At 37.7% G+C, this 13,175-nt stretch overlaps 1 pseudogene; it reads right to left on the reverse strand.

The window, feature by feature from the left end:
- Window positions 1-11,082: 11,082 nt before the first annotated feature.
- Window positions 11,083-12,542, reverse strand: LOC100726979 (elongation factor 1-alpha 1-like; annotated as a pseudogene).
- Between the last annotated feature and the right edge of the window lie 633 nt (window positions 12,543-13,175).

Raw genomic sequence — 13,175 nt, forward strand, 5'->3', positions numbered from 1 at the left:
AGCTACTCTCTCCAGCCTCGGGTAAACACCTTTCCAATCTCAGCTTCCATAAGATCGAAGGTAGGGTCTTTAATCATTCACTGTACACCACCCTCCATGATCCTACATTTTGCTGGTAAGCGATGTTCACATCTCCCCACCAGCTTGGTTTTCTACCAGGCAGCAATTCCTTTGTTTGACTGCAATATATTGTCTTTATTTGAAATATTTTTACTTTTTTCCTGTTAGAAACAATGCTGCTATAAACATTTCTATACAAGTTTTATGTGAATGTTTCAAATTTGCTTAGATATGTAAATGGGGTAAAAATGCTATATTATGTTTAACTTTGTGAGAAAACTTTGTGTCTGATTTTTTTTATTTCCTATTATCTTATTTTTTATTTATTTGAAGTCTGGTTTTTTATTTATTATCTGTTTTTTTATTTATTTAAAGGAAGAAAAAAGGGGCTGGGGATTTAGCTCAGCGGCATAAGTGCCTGCCTTGCAAGCAGGCAGTCGTGAGTTCGATCCCCGGTACCAATAAAAAGGAAAAAGACAAAAAAAGAAAAAATAAAGAAAGGAAGAAATAAAGAAAAAACAGGAAAAAAAGTAGGGTAAAGGTAGGTACAGAATTTAAAAAAATTAACACTAAGAAATCACTAGTTGATACGTTACATATTGTCATGGTTGAAATAGTTGTTCAAGTTACAAAATCAAAGCATAAAAAGTGTATAGACAGAAAAATGATAGTGTAAACCATTCTTTGAATGATCCAAAAAAAATTTAGTCATATGGTCATCTATCTTACGCACGTATACATAGTTATATCTTTTAGAGCATTTTCCTTCCTGTCATTTTTACAGTATCTATTATACATTTTAGATCTTATTACTCTTTTGTTTTATTTTTTTACACTAGAGAGACAATGTGATATTTATCAATGTGAGTCTTACTTATTTCCCTTACGAGGATAGTCTCGAGTTGCCTCCATTTACCTACAAAGACCTCAAGATCATCCTTTTTATAGCTGAATGACACCCCATTGTATTAAAAAACCACATCTTTTGCATCCAGTCTGTGGTTGATGGGCATTTTGGTTGTTCATGTGTCTGATTTTTTGAGACAGGGTCTCATTATGCACTTTGGGCTAGCCTTGAGCTCACTTTATAGCCCAGGCTGGCCTCAGACTTACAGTGATCCTCCTGCCTCAGCCTCCTGAGTATGAGGATAGTTCCTGAGGAAAAGTTAAACTGTATTCCAAAAGCTTCGTCTCTTTCCAGTGGCATCAGCTGTGTAGGAGAGTTCCAGTTCCACTATATCCTTGTCAACAGTTATTATCTGTTTTTTGCTCTAGCTTTCCCTTTTTTGGGAAGTGGAATATGATTGTGTTTTAATTTACAATGATGTAATTACATGTTATTGGGCCTCTTTCTATGTGTTCATCATTCATCTATATATCTGTATATATGTTTTTGTCTATTTGTATGTTATTACATTTATTCCCATTTACATTGTCCATTTGTATATCTTCCTTGGAGAAATGTCTTTTCAAATCCTTTCCCAAGTATAAGTTGGTTTTTTCCCCCTTTTTGGTTGAGTTTATATTTTCTATAGCATATATGACTTATAAGTATTATCTCTCATTTTATGGATTGTGTTTTACTTATTTGATAATGTTATTTGAAACACAAATGTTTTGAGTTCTGTTAGGTTGATTATCTTGGGGTCTCCCTACATTTTGCACTCTGGTGATATAACTAAGTTAATCTTTCCCTATTCCTAGTCACAAATATTTATACTTATGTTTTTTCCTAGCTCTTCTACAGTTTTAGCTACTCATTCCATTAAGATCTATGAACTGTTTTGAGTTTATTTTTACATGAGGTGAGATCCAATTTTATTGTTTTGAATGCGACTGTCCAGCACCATTTATTGAAAAGGCTATTCTTTCCCCTCATTGAATTGTTTTAACACTTGTCAAAACTTAATTCACATAAGTGAAAAGATTTATTCATATGTTCTCAATTTACCTCCACTGATGTATACTTCTATCCTTAGGCCACGACAATGTTATCTTTATTACGTACCTTTACAGTAAACTTTGAAATCAAGAATTTGGGCCCATCCATAATCTCTCACCATGTACTAAACTAAAATCAAAATGAATTAAAGAACTGCATATTAGAATAGAAACACTTAACCTGTTGGAAGACAAAATAGCTAAAACACTTGAATCCATAGATGTAGGCAGGGAACTTCTGAACAGAACCCCAGTAGTCAGGAAACAGTACCAAGAAACAACAAATGGGATCATATCAAAACAAAAACTTTTACACTGCAAAGGAAATAACCAACAATGTGAAAAGATAACCTAGAGAAAGGGACAAAATTTTACCAGCTATTCCTCAGACACAGGACTAATACCCAGAATATATGAAGAGCTAAAAACAATTAGACTCCCTCAAATAAAAGACCCAGTCAAAACTGGGCAAGTCAGATGAATAGACACTTCATAGAAGTACAAGTGGCCAATAAATACATAAAGAAATACTCAACATGGGAGGTCATTTGAGAAATGCAATTTAACACACCTCTGAGATTCAACCTTACCCCATTATGAAGCAATCAAATAATAACAAATTCTGGCTAGGCTTTAGAGGAAAAAAACCTTCTACATTGTTGATGGCAAAAAATAATAATAAACTAATACAACTCCTGTGAAAATCAGTATGGTGATTCCTCAAAAAATGAAAACTAAAAATTCCATTTGACCCAGATATTCACCTTCTAGCTATCTTCCTGAAAGAGTTAAAGGCATCATATTACAGTGATATTGTACATGCACACCCAGGAAGCAGCAGAACAATTCATAATAGTTACATCTCAGAAACAGCCTGCATGTCCATCAACAGGTGATGGATAGATAAAGAAAATGTGGTATTTACATTCGATGAAGTCCTACTCTACCATAAAGAAAAATAAACTTGAGAGTAAAGTAGATGCATCTTGAGAACATAATATTAAGTGAAATAAATCAGACACACACCTTAAATATCACATGGTTTCTTAAATTATAAATAAAGAACAGACTAAAAGCAAATAATAAGAAGTAGGAAAATAGATATTTTTCAAAGAGGAAGGGGGATCAAGAGATGGAGGGAGAGGGGTAGGAGAGGTGGGAAAGAGGACTTTAAAAAGGAATTAAAATGTGGGATGTACATGTAACAACTCCACAAAAAAAACGTGAACATTATGCCCTGCAAACATATACAGAAAAAAGGAAGGCGATCAAGAGATGGTTGGAAGAAATAAGGAGGAAGGGAAAGGGGACGATACAAGATATTAAGATGTATGCTGTATGTGTATCAACTCCCCAGATAGAATAATGTAAGCATTACTACAAACATGCACTAAGAAAAATTTGAAAAAAATTATTTTTCAAAAAGGAGGTGTGTCCTCCAATTGTTTTTTTTTTTTTTTTCAGTATTTTGACTATCTGGATCTGTTAGATTTCCATATGAATCTTGCAATTGTCTTGTCAGTCTGTGTCCCAAATAAGACAGCTGAGATTTTGAAAGATTTTGGGTTAAATCTACAGACTAATTTAGAACCTATTGTCATTTTAACAATATGAAATTTTTCAATCCATGAACATTGGATGCCTTTTTCATTTACTGAGGTCTCTAATTTTTTAAATGATATTTTCTAGTTGTTACTGGACAAGTTTTGCATGTATTCTGTTAAATTTTTTACTTAACATTCTTTTTGATAAATACAATTAGTTTATTGATTTCACTACAGATTTCTCTTTGGTAGTCTATAAAATGCAATGATGTTTTTATGTATTGATCTTATATCCTGTAATCTTGTTGTCTTAGTTATTTTTTACTCGTTGCTGAGACAAAATACCTGAAGCCCAAGTTGGGAAAGGAAAAGTTTATTTCTTACAGTTTTTGGAAGTTTCAGTCCACACTCAGTTAGCTCCAAGGCAGGCAGGCATGGCTGGGCTGCAGTTCATGGCGGCTGCAAACAGCAAGCAGGAACCAGCAAAAGAGCGAGACACCTTCTTCCTGTCATTACATCACATCCTGGCTCCACCCCTTTGTGGGTGGAGCACTGACACCATCAATCCAAATGAACCAATCACAAGTGCACAATGCAAACTCATGAGGCCTGGGGGACACAGACATAAACCATTACACTTGTTAAATATTTTTGTTAGCTCATCAGAGAAACAAACTTAAACTTGCAGATCACAAACTTAATTTAAATAGGTTCATGTACCTTGATTCCCAGACTAATTTTTGAAAATTTGTTTTGTATTTTGAGGAGAATTTGGATTGTTTCTGATTTTGGTACTTGTTTTTTGTTGTTGTTGTTGTTGGGGTTTTTTTGTTTGTTTGTTTTGTTTTTTCTTTTTTTTTTTTTTTTTTTTTTTTTTGGTCTACAAGCTCTAACTGGTTCTGCTACTGGTCTCAAATGGAAATGAAAGCAGATATTCATGCCTTGTTTTTGAACATAGGGAGAGGTACCAAGTCTTTCCCTATATAGTTTATGTTAGCTATCAATTTTTGTTGATGGTTTTTAGTAAGTTAAGGAAATTTCCTTCTACTTTTGGCTTATTGAGTGTTTTTTTTATGGAACTATTGTATTTTGTCAATAATTTTTCTATGGTTCAAGATAATAGTGTGAGTTTTTTTCCTTCATTGCAATAATGTGCATTTTATACTAGCTGACTTTTTTGATGTTAAACTACTCCTATAATCCTGGAATAGAACCTACTTGGTTATGGTTATCTGATTTTTATTTGATTTGAGGATTTTTGTATCTTGTGTTCATAAGAGATACTAATCTATAGCGTTATCTTCTTACAATATTTTGTGTGGTTTTGGAATTAAGTTAATACTAATTTAATAAAATCAGTTGAGTAATCTTCCCTTTTCTATTGTTTTGAGGAGTTTGCACAAAGTTGATATTAATTATTCTTAAATAATATTTAGTAGAATTCACCAGAATTTATCACTTATCTTACATATTTAAATGGTGTAAGATATTAACACAATTATTTTAGCTTGTTTTCCTTTGAGACTAACAAGGTTAAACATTTCCCCATATGTTCCTTGCTAATTATCTTTGCCAGTATGTATTGTTGTTCATGTCCTCTGCTCATTTTCATATTAGGGTCTCAGTGTTTTTCTTATCAATTTTAATGAGCTTCTTATTATGGTAACCCTCTGACCACTGTGTTTAATCAAGTAGTTTTTCATTGTTGGGTAGTATTTATATATTTTGTGCATAAGAAGATAAATTGGATTCTAAAAACATTTCTGTTTATAATAATGTCTTATGACTGTTATCACTTTGGCCTACAAAGTAATTTCATATTTAAGAGAGGAAGTAGCAGGTCACAAACCTAATTAAAATAAATTCACGTTCCTTGATTTCCAGACTAACTTTTGAAAATTTGTTTTCTTGACTATTTGGTTGTTTTTGATATGTTCGGTAGAAAAATGTTACTGGAGAAGTAGAGTCGCTGATGCAACTGTGACTGACCAAGTGGTTTACAAGCCTTTGGAAATGCTTACTGAAGGTATTTGAAAATATTTGGAGATGCAGGCTAGAAAAAAAATAAGCAGAGCCTTAAGGTGATTCTGTCAGCACTCAAAGGACTAGAATGCTTACAGAAAACTAGACAGCAAATGCCAGGCACAGGTTTCAGTGCTCCATTAGCTGCTTAACTGCAGGCTGCATGTGTTATACTCTGGTGTTATGGCCTGCATCTGGATCTTCCTTCAAAGTCTCAGAAATTCATAGGTGGGGCTTTTGCATGATGGCTGAATCATGGCTGTGTGCTGCTTCATTATGCATGTGATAACTAAATGGGTTTCATCAGTTCTGGGTTTGGATGATAGAAGCGCCAACCTGAATGGCACAAACAATAGACTCCCCTTGTTGGAAATATCGTGAGAAACAGGAAACACAGACCGACTGCTGCTGTTTCACTGTTTTGCTACTTTCTGCCAGCCTTGCCATAGACTATTTCTCCTCGCCATGTCCCTGTGCCATGCCACTCTGCCAGCTGGAGCTCTTGGAGCCAGCTGATTATGAACTGAAATCTCTCTACAAACTATGAGTCAAAATAACCTTTCCTCCTTGACCTTTGGGTGTTGGATATTTTGTTCCAGTATTAAGAAAAATAACTTAGATATCTGACACAAGGTTTGCTTATGTTTTGCCCTTGTCCTGAGGACTGGGATTAAGGATGGTAGAGTAATTAATTCAATAGATGAAATTTCAGTATTGCACAATGTTGAGGCTGTGATGTGGGTACTGCTGGGTGATTTTAACCAGATTTACAGTGAGAATTGGGGAGGGGGGGTGTAGAGAGGCCACACTGTCTGCATTTTGTCCCAGACACATCCAGTTGCCAGTGTCTTGGTAGAAAGTGCAGGCTTTGCAACATCCTCTCAAGAAGAAAGCATGAAGTCCCATAAGGGCAAGAAGCAAACAAGTTCTATAATCAAAGCATGCACAATATAACTTACTTTGTTCTTTATCTCATAAAAAGCTGCTTCCTTATATTGGCTAGACAGCAGCCATTTTGCTGACACTTGGTGTGTGTGTCCCTTTATTTTTTCCCTTTGCTTGCAAACCCCTGCATCTGGTTCCTGAACAGAGACTCAATAAGAAAGGAGTCTGCTGTGGAGGGTGACTTGCCTTTGCTGTGCTCCTGGGGTGGAACACGGTCCTGACACATGTACTTCATTTGTTTGGAAAATCCCCAGGTAAGTCACGGGGAGTTCTCTGTCTGAAGAGCAGGCAGGCTTAAGAAGGCGGGCCACATTGCCCCTGAGCACACTGTAGTACAACTATAGTGAGAAATTCATGATTATTATCCTTGATATCCTGAGGGAGGAACTCTCATGACAGAGGACTGGGAAAAGATAGACAAACTGCTGCGTGAGGAGCCTTGAGCTCCTACTGTCTGCACCTTTGCTGGGACACTGCTGTAAAATTTGGCAGGTGAACAAATGGAATGTCACATAGTGGACTTCCAGGTCCTCCCAGGTCCTCCCACTTCTGCTGTCTCTGGGCAAGGCCTTATTTCCCTTAACCACTCAAACCAATGCTTTACGGGGTCACACAGATCCTGCTGATGTGATCTCTGATTCTCTTTTTCTATAGCAGGCCCTTCAGAGCATTGCTTACACAGTCACCACAGTTATGGGGGAGCAAGTCCCAAAGGACTGCCCTCTCTCTTTACTCACTTTTCATTCAGCCCCTTTGCCCACAGGGGCTCTTGTTGCCATCTAGAACCGCAGGTGTTTATTGTTGAATGGTTACATTTGCCCTACTTACCTAATAGTACTTCATTTCCCCTTGTCAAGGCTATTTCCTCTCTTATCTCTCAGGGACATACTGGAGCTCTTGCATTCCTTGAGACTGATCTAATTGATATCCTTTTACCACTTACCAAGGCTGACTTCTTTTTGCTCTGTTCTACTGTTTCTCTTCAAGTCTCTTTGACTATGTTGGTTCCATTTCTTTCAAATGAGTCTTGCCCCAGACCCAGGCATGTGACAGGGGCCAGCACCATTGCTAAGCTGGGGTAGAAGAGATGCTTCTGTGTTATCCCCAACAGCCCTGTATGGATTCCTGCTCATTCATTTGCCCTGCATAAAATGAGTTGGCACCATGGGCCACACAACCCTATTCCACAGTTTCACCTCTCCCTGAATCAAGCCTGGCCACCTTGGAAATGACCCAGGATGACAACTGCTCTGCCAGTGACCTGGGTTGGTATAAAGGTACTGATCCAGTCTGCACAAGACTTTCTTCATGCTTGTGAAGAGAAACCAACTGCTGAAAACTTCTCGTGGTGGTATTTACCAAATTGACAATGAACTCCTTAATGCTTATTTGCATTCTGTTCCTATGTGTCCTACAGCCGATTGTGGGGACCTTCGAGTCCCACAACCTCAAGGAAAGATTGCAATACAATATTTGGGTTCACCTGGAAAAATAGCTAATGTCTCTCATTTCTGTCTCACTCAGAAGATAGAAATGAAAGGCATTCTCAGGTTCTGTCTGATTCTGGGATGCAAAGACCCTTCTTCCGTAAGTAATTATACCATTTTATCCACTATTCCAAGCAAAATTTTATCTTATGCTGACTTTCCAAATTGGAACACTCCCACCTGTAAAAAGCCTGATAAAGCTGTTAAAATGACATATGTGACAACTTCAAATGCCTCATATGCTTGTACTGAAAATTGTACCGCCCAATGTTCTTGCCTTCCTAGTAGAACTTGGAATTATTCTAGGTATGAATCAATATTGTATGGAAATGGACATGTTTCTCTCCCGGCTAAATGGTTCTTTTCATGTGAAGAGTATACCTGCAAGGCCAGCTGCTGCCGGAATGGGGACAGCCACACCCAAGCCTCTCTGTGTGAGTCTTCACCATTCAAGAACTTTGGGAGGAGAGAACCAGGGGCCTCACCAGGTGTGATCCCCTCCTGGAAAGCAGTGCCATGCACCAGTTGGTGCCAGAGTGGTGACAGCCACACCCAAATCTCTCTCAGGGAAAGTGATCCCAGCCAGCAGATCCTATCATTTTCATTGTTTAATGGGTTGGGTTTTATTCTCTTTTGTTTTATTTGATTATGTTAAATCTGATGGCAGGAGCAGCTATCTGAAAGATAACAAGACATATTGTGGCAGCCATTTTTGATTTACTAGTGACTTTATTACTGAAGCCCTTTATTGCATTCACTGTTTTGGCTTCATTATTCCTATTTTATTCTGTTCTGTTCAATTTTTTACTATGTCCAAAAGTATCTGTAGCCACTACTGGAAACTATTGTTGGTATTTTAAGGTTTTGAAATCCTGTATCACTTATACTGGTTTATTTTTTTATTGGTTTTATTGTTTTATTTTCCTTGGTTTTATCCTCTTTAAAATAAAATAAAATTTTAAGAAAAGAGTATACCTTCAATTATATTCCTACAAACTTATCTCATAACACAGAATGTTGCCTTAGCCACCTTACTATATTGTTGCTTGTTCCTGAATCTACACTGTTTCACACCAGTCTACAACTAGTCTTTTTTTTTTTTCTACAACTAGTTTTACTGACCTATTTGAGGACTATTCTATTAACCTGTTAACCAAAGCAGAAATTTATGCTTTAACTATTTCTTTGGTTAGCATGCCTGGCCTAGTAGCCAGAGCCAATCACAGTGTTAGTATACTAGCTTATAATATGGTCAAACAAATGACTTATACTTCCACAGCTTTAGCATTATTAAACAAAGAACAAACGGAACACCAACAAGCAATTTTAGATAATTGTGCTACAATTGAGTATCTACTTCTGTTATACCATCATGGATGCAAGAAATTGCTCGAATGTACTCTTTTAACTTTTCTAACAAAAGTAAATCCCTTCATGAGAAGCTTCATGATTTATGAGAATTTACCAAACATATATATGTCCTAAGGACTCAATACTGGATTATGGATTTTCCCTATGGATGGTTACCAGATACCAATTGGCCAAAACAAAGATTTCTTTATGGTATCATTGTCCTTATTTGTTTAATTGGTGTGGGATGCCTTGTACAACGCATCCCATCCTTATATAAAGTATTCATACTTAAAATATTGGCTTCTAAAATGGTAAGAAAAGCCAAACTATAGAAAAAAGGAAGAGATGAAGAGAAGCTGCACTGACTCCATTTTGTCCCAGACACATCTGGTTGACAGTGTCTTGGTGGAAAGTGCAGACCTTGAAACATCCCCTCAAGATGAAAACATAAAGTCCCATAAGGACAAGAAGCAAAAAAGCTATATAACCCAAGCATTCACAGTATGAGTTTCTTTGTTCTGTATTTGAATCAAAGCTGCTTGCTTATGCTGGTTGGATGGCAGGCGTTTTGCTGATGCTTGGTGTGCGTGTCCTTTTATTTTCTCTTTGCTTGCAAAACGCCAACATAGGGTGGAAAGCAAAAATTTGAAAAACTTAGAGGAAACCAAATGTAAATCTGGGGCCAAAAGAGTTCTCTGACTGATGAAGAAATTAAGCTCACTGAAAAACAAAAAAGAAATTTTTACAGGAAGAAGAAAGATAACTTGAAAGCATATCAAATCACCAACACCCCACCCATCACTGCCTAAAAGATAAAAAACATCAACCATTCATTTGAAAACATATCTTTTAAGCCCTCTGCACCATAAGAGCCTTCTAGCGAATTGGTTTTGTGGTATTCATTTCACTCTTTTCAAATATTCAGGCACTCAGAGGCCACTGCATCTGTGTTCCAAGAGGACCTAGCTACTGCTCCCACTGACAGCAGACTTTGGTATTAGCAACATGAAGCTGATTTTACCAGTATACACAGGGCAAGAGTTGTAAATTTAGAGAAATTTCGACCCAGATTTCAAAGGAAAGCCTGGGCGGTCAAAGACACCCTGAGATGGCAGTAGGTAAAGCCGTGAGAATGAAGTTGAAAGTGCAGTTGAGACCAAGAAGTCAGAGATGTCAAAAATATGGAATTTCTGCCAACAAACGCTGCAGGATGTGAGTGGAGCCAGCCTAAAACAAAGGTCCTGTGCCTGCGGCCAGTAAGTTCACTGGTGTGGGGCTATTGGAACACACGTTTTATTGCCTTGGATATAGAGCTACAGGATTTAATGTTTGCTCTGCTGGGTTTCAACCATGCATTCACTCAATTCTTTTCTAGCCTCATACTTCTCCCTTTTGGAAGTAGAATGTTTATCCAGTAACAGCGTACCTTGGGATTATATATCTCATTTTTTGTTCTTACAGAAATTCAAGCTAAGAGTTGCACTTGAATCTCACAAGAGATTTGGACTTGGACTTTAAAGATACTGGGATTACTCGCCACGTGCACAATGGTTCACAAAACATTCTTGTTTCTTTCTGAAGGTCTTACGCTGAGCTATTATCATTAACCAGTCTTCCACTATTAAACTTGAATAGTCAATTGAGACAAACAATTCTGAGACCAGTCTTCCGACACTTATCAAGACTGGGTTGGCAGGTATTGGGAATAAAATTAATTTAGCCTTTGGTGTTTATTGAGTGGACCTGGTGACCTTGCCAGGTCCAGCAGCCTTCTTATTCACAGCTTTGATGATACCCACAGCAACTGGTCTCATATTGCAAACAGCAAGATGTCCCAGAGGCAGACAGAGAAATTCTCAACACACGTGGGCTTGCCTGAAATCATGACAATCATGTCAATGACAGCATCACCAGATTTCAAGAATTTTGGGCCATTTCCAGCTTCTTACCAGATTGGCAATCAAATTTTTCTTTCAGTTCAACAAACTTGCAAGGATTGCGAGCTGTGTGATAGTCCAGTACAGGCGCATAGTCAGCACTGATCTGGCTGGATGGTTCAGGATCAGTCCCTGAGTAGTGAAACCAGCTAATCCAATCAGTGGGTCATTTTTGCTGTCACCAGCAACATTGCCATGATGAACGTGTTTGACAGATATGCTCATGACATTGAAGCCCACATTGTCCCCAGAAAGCTTCACTGAAGCTTCATGGTACATTCCAAAAGACTTTCCTTCATTTGTGATGCTAATTGGAACAATGGTGACCACCATGCCAGACTGGAGAACACCACTCTCCCCTTGACTCACAGGGATGGCACCAATACCACCAATTTTGAATACACCCCGAAGGAATAGCCACAAATGTTTGCCAGTTGAGTGAGCGGTGGAAGGACACAATCCAAAGCTTCAAGCAGTGTGATTCCACTCATTGACATCTTTTTGAGTACCCTTCCATCCCTTGAACAAAGGCATATTAATGGTTGGCTCTAGCATGTTGTCACCATTGCAACAGCTATTGTGTCAGGGTGGGGCTGATTTTCTTATGTAGATGCTGACTTCCTCAACAATTTCTTCATATCTCTTCCAGCTGTTGGGTGGCTCAGTGGAATCAATTTGCTTAACACTGACCATTAGCTGTTTCACACCCAGCTATAAGCCAGAAGGGCATTCTCATGGGGCTGCCCATTCTTGGGGATACCTGCTTTGAATTCATCCATACCAGCAACAATGATCAGGACAGCACAGTCAGCCTGAGATGTGCCTGTAATCACATTTTTTTGTTTTGTTTTGTTTTGTTTTTGTCTTTTCTTTTTTATCGGTACCAGGGATAGAACTCACGACTGCCTGCTTGCAAGGCAGGTGCTTATGCCACTGAGCTAAATCCCCAGCCCCTGTAATCACATTTTTGATAAATTACATTTTTGATTTGTGTCCAGGGATATCAATGACAGTCACATAATACTTTTTGATCTCAGATTTCCACAGGGAGATATCAATGGTGACCCCATGCTTACACATGGCTTTCAGTTTATCCAAGACCCTCCTCCGTCTCAGCAACCCCCTTCTCAAATTCTAAAATGGTTCTTTTGTAGATGCCACTATATTTGTAGGTTAGAGGTGGTAATGATGGACTTGTCCGAATCCAGACATCCAATGCCAATGATATTAATGTGAGTCTTTTCCTTACACATTTGGCTTTGATCTAGTGGTGGTTTTTTATCACAGCTGTGGCTCTCATGGGAAGCCCATTGCAAAAACAGCCCTCCTCATTTCTTTTTCTCTTTTTCCCTCTTATTTATTGCAGATGTCTCCAGTTAGCGAGTTTGACTTCTCAATATTATGCTTATACGCTTGGTTCAACATCTAATTGCACTTATCCTGACTTTTTCATCCCAAGGAGATATTATGAGAATAAAATATTTAACACATTTGTACATTTAAAAATTAAAATTTGTTCATCATGCTAATAAAGAGCCAGGGTTGTAAGAAAACATCTGATGAGCCTTCACAGGATCAAGGATTTGGTTAAGACCATTTGACATAAATACTGAGTAGAGGATTTTAAGCTAAAAATTATCTCCCACTGGTTTATAAGAGTGCTGGGAGGGCCAGGGATTTAGCTCAATGGCATAAGCGCCTGCCTGGCAAGTGCGAGGTTGCAAGCTTGATCCTCGGTACCAAAAATAAATAAATAAAGAGAGTACTGGGACTCTCTTTATTAAATTAGAAATATATTTTTTTTATAATTAGATTTGAAAAGTTCTAGTCCCGTCTCTCATTCTCATTGTTTTTCTTTTCAGGATTGTCGAGAGGGTCTTCCAAAC

The sequence above is a fragment of the Cavia porcellus genome, unplaced genomic scaffold, assembly GCF_034190915.1.
Source record: "Cavia porcellus strain 051 isolate PalLab524CR breed Dunkin Hartley unplaced genomic scaffold, mCavPor4.1 scaffold_21, whole genome shotgun sequence".
Lineage (NCBI taxonomy): Eukaryota > Metazoa > Chordata > Mammalia > Rodentia > Caviidae > Cavia > Cavia porcellus.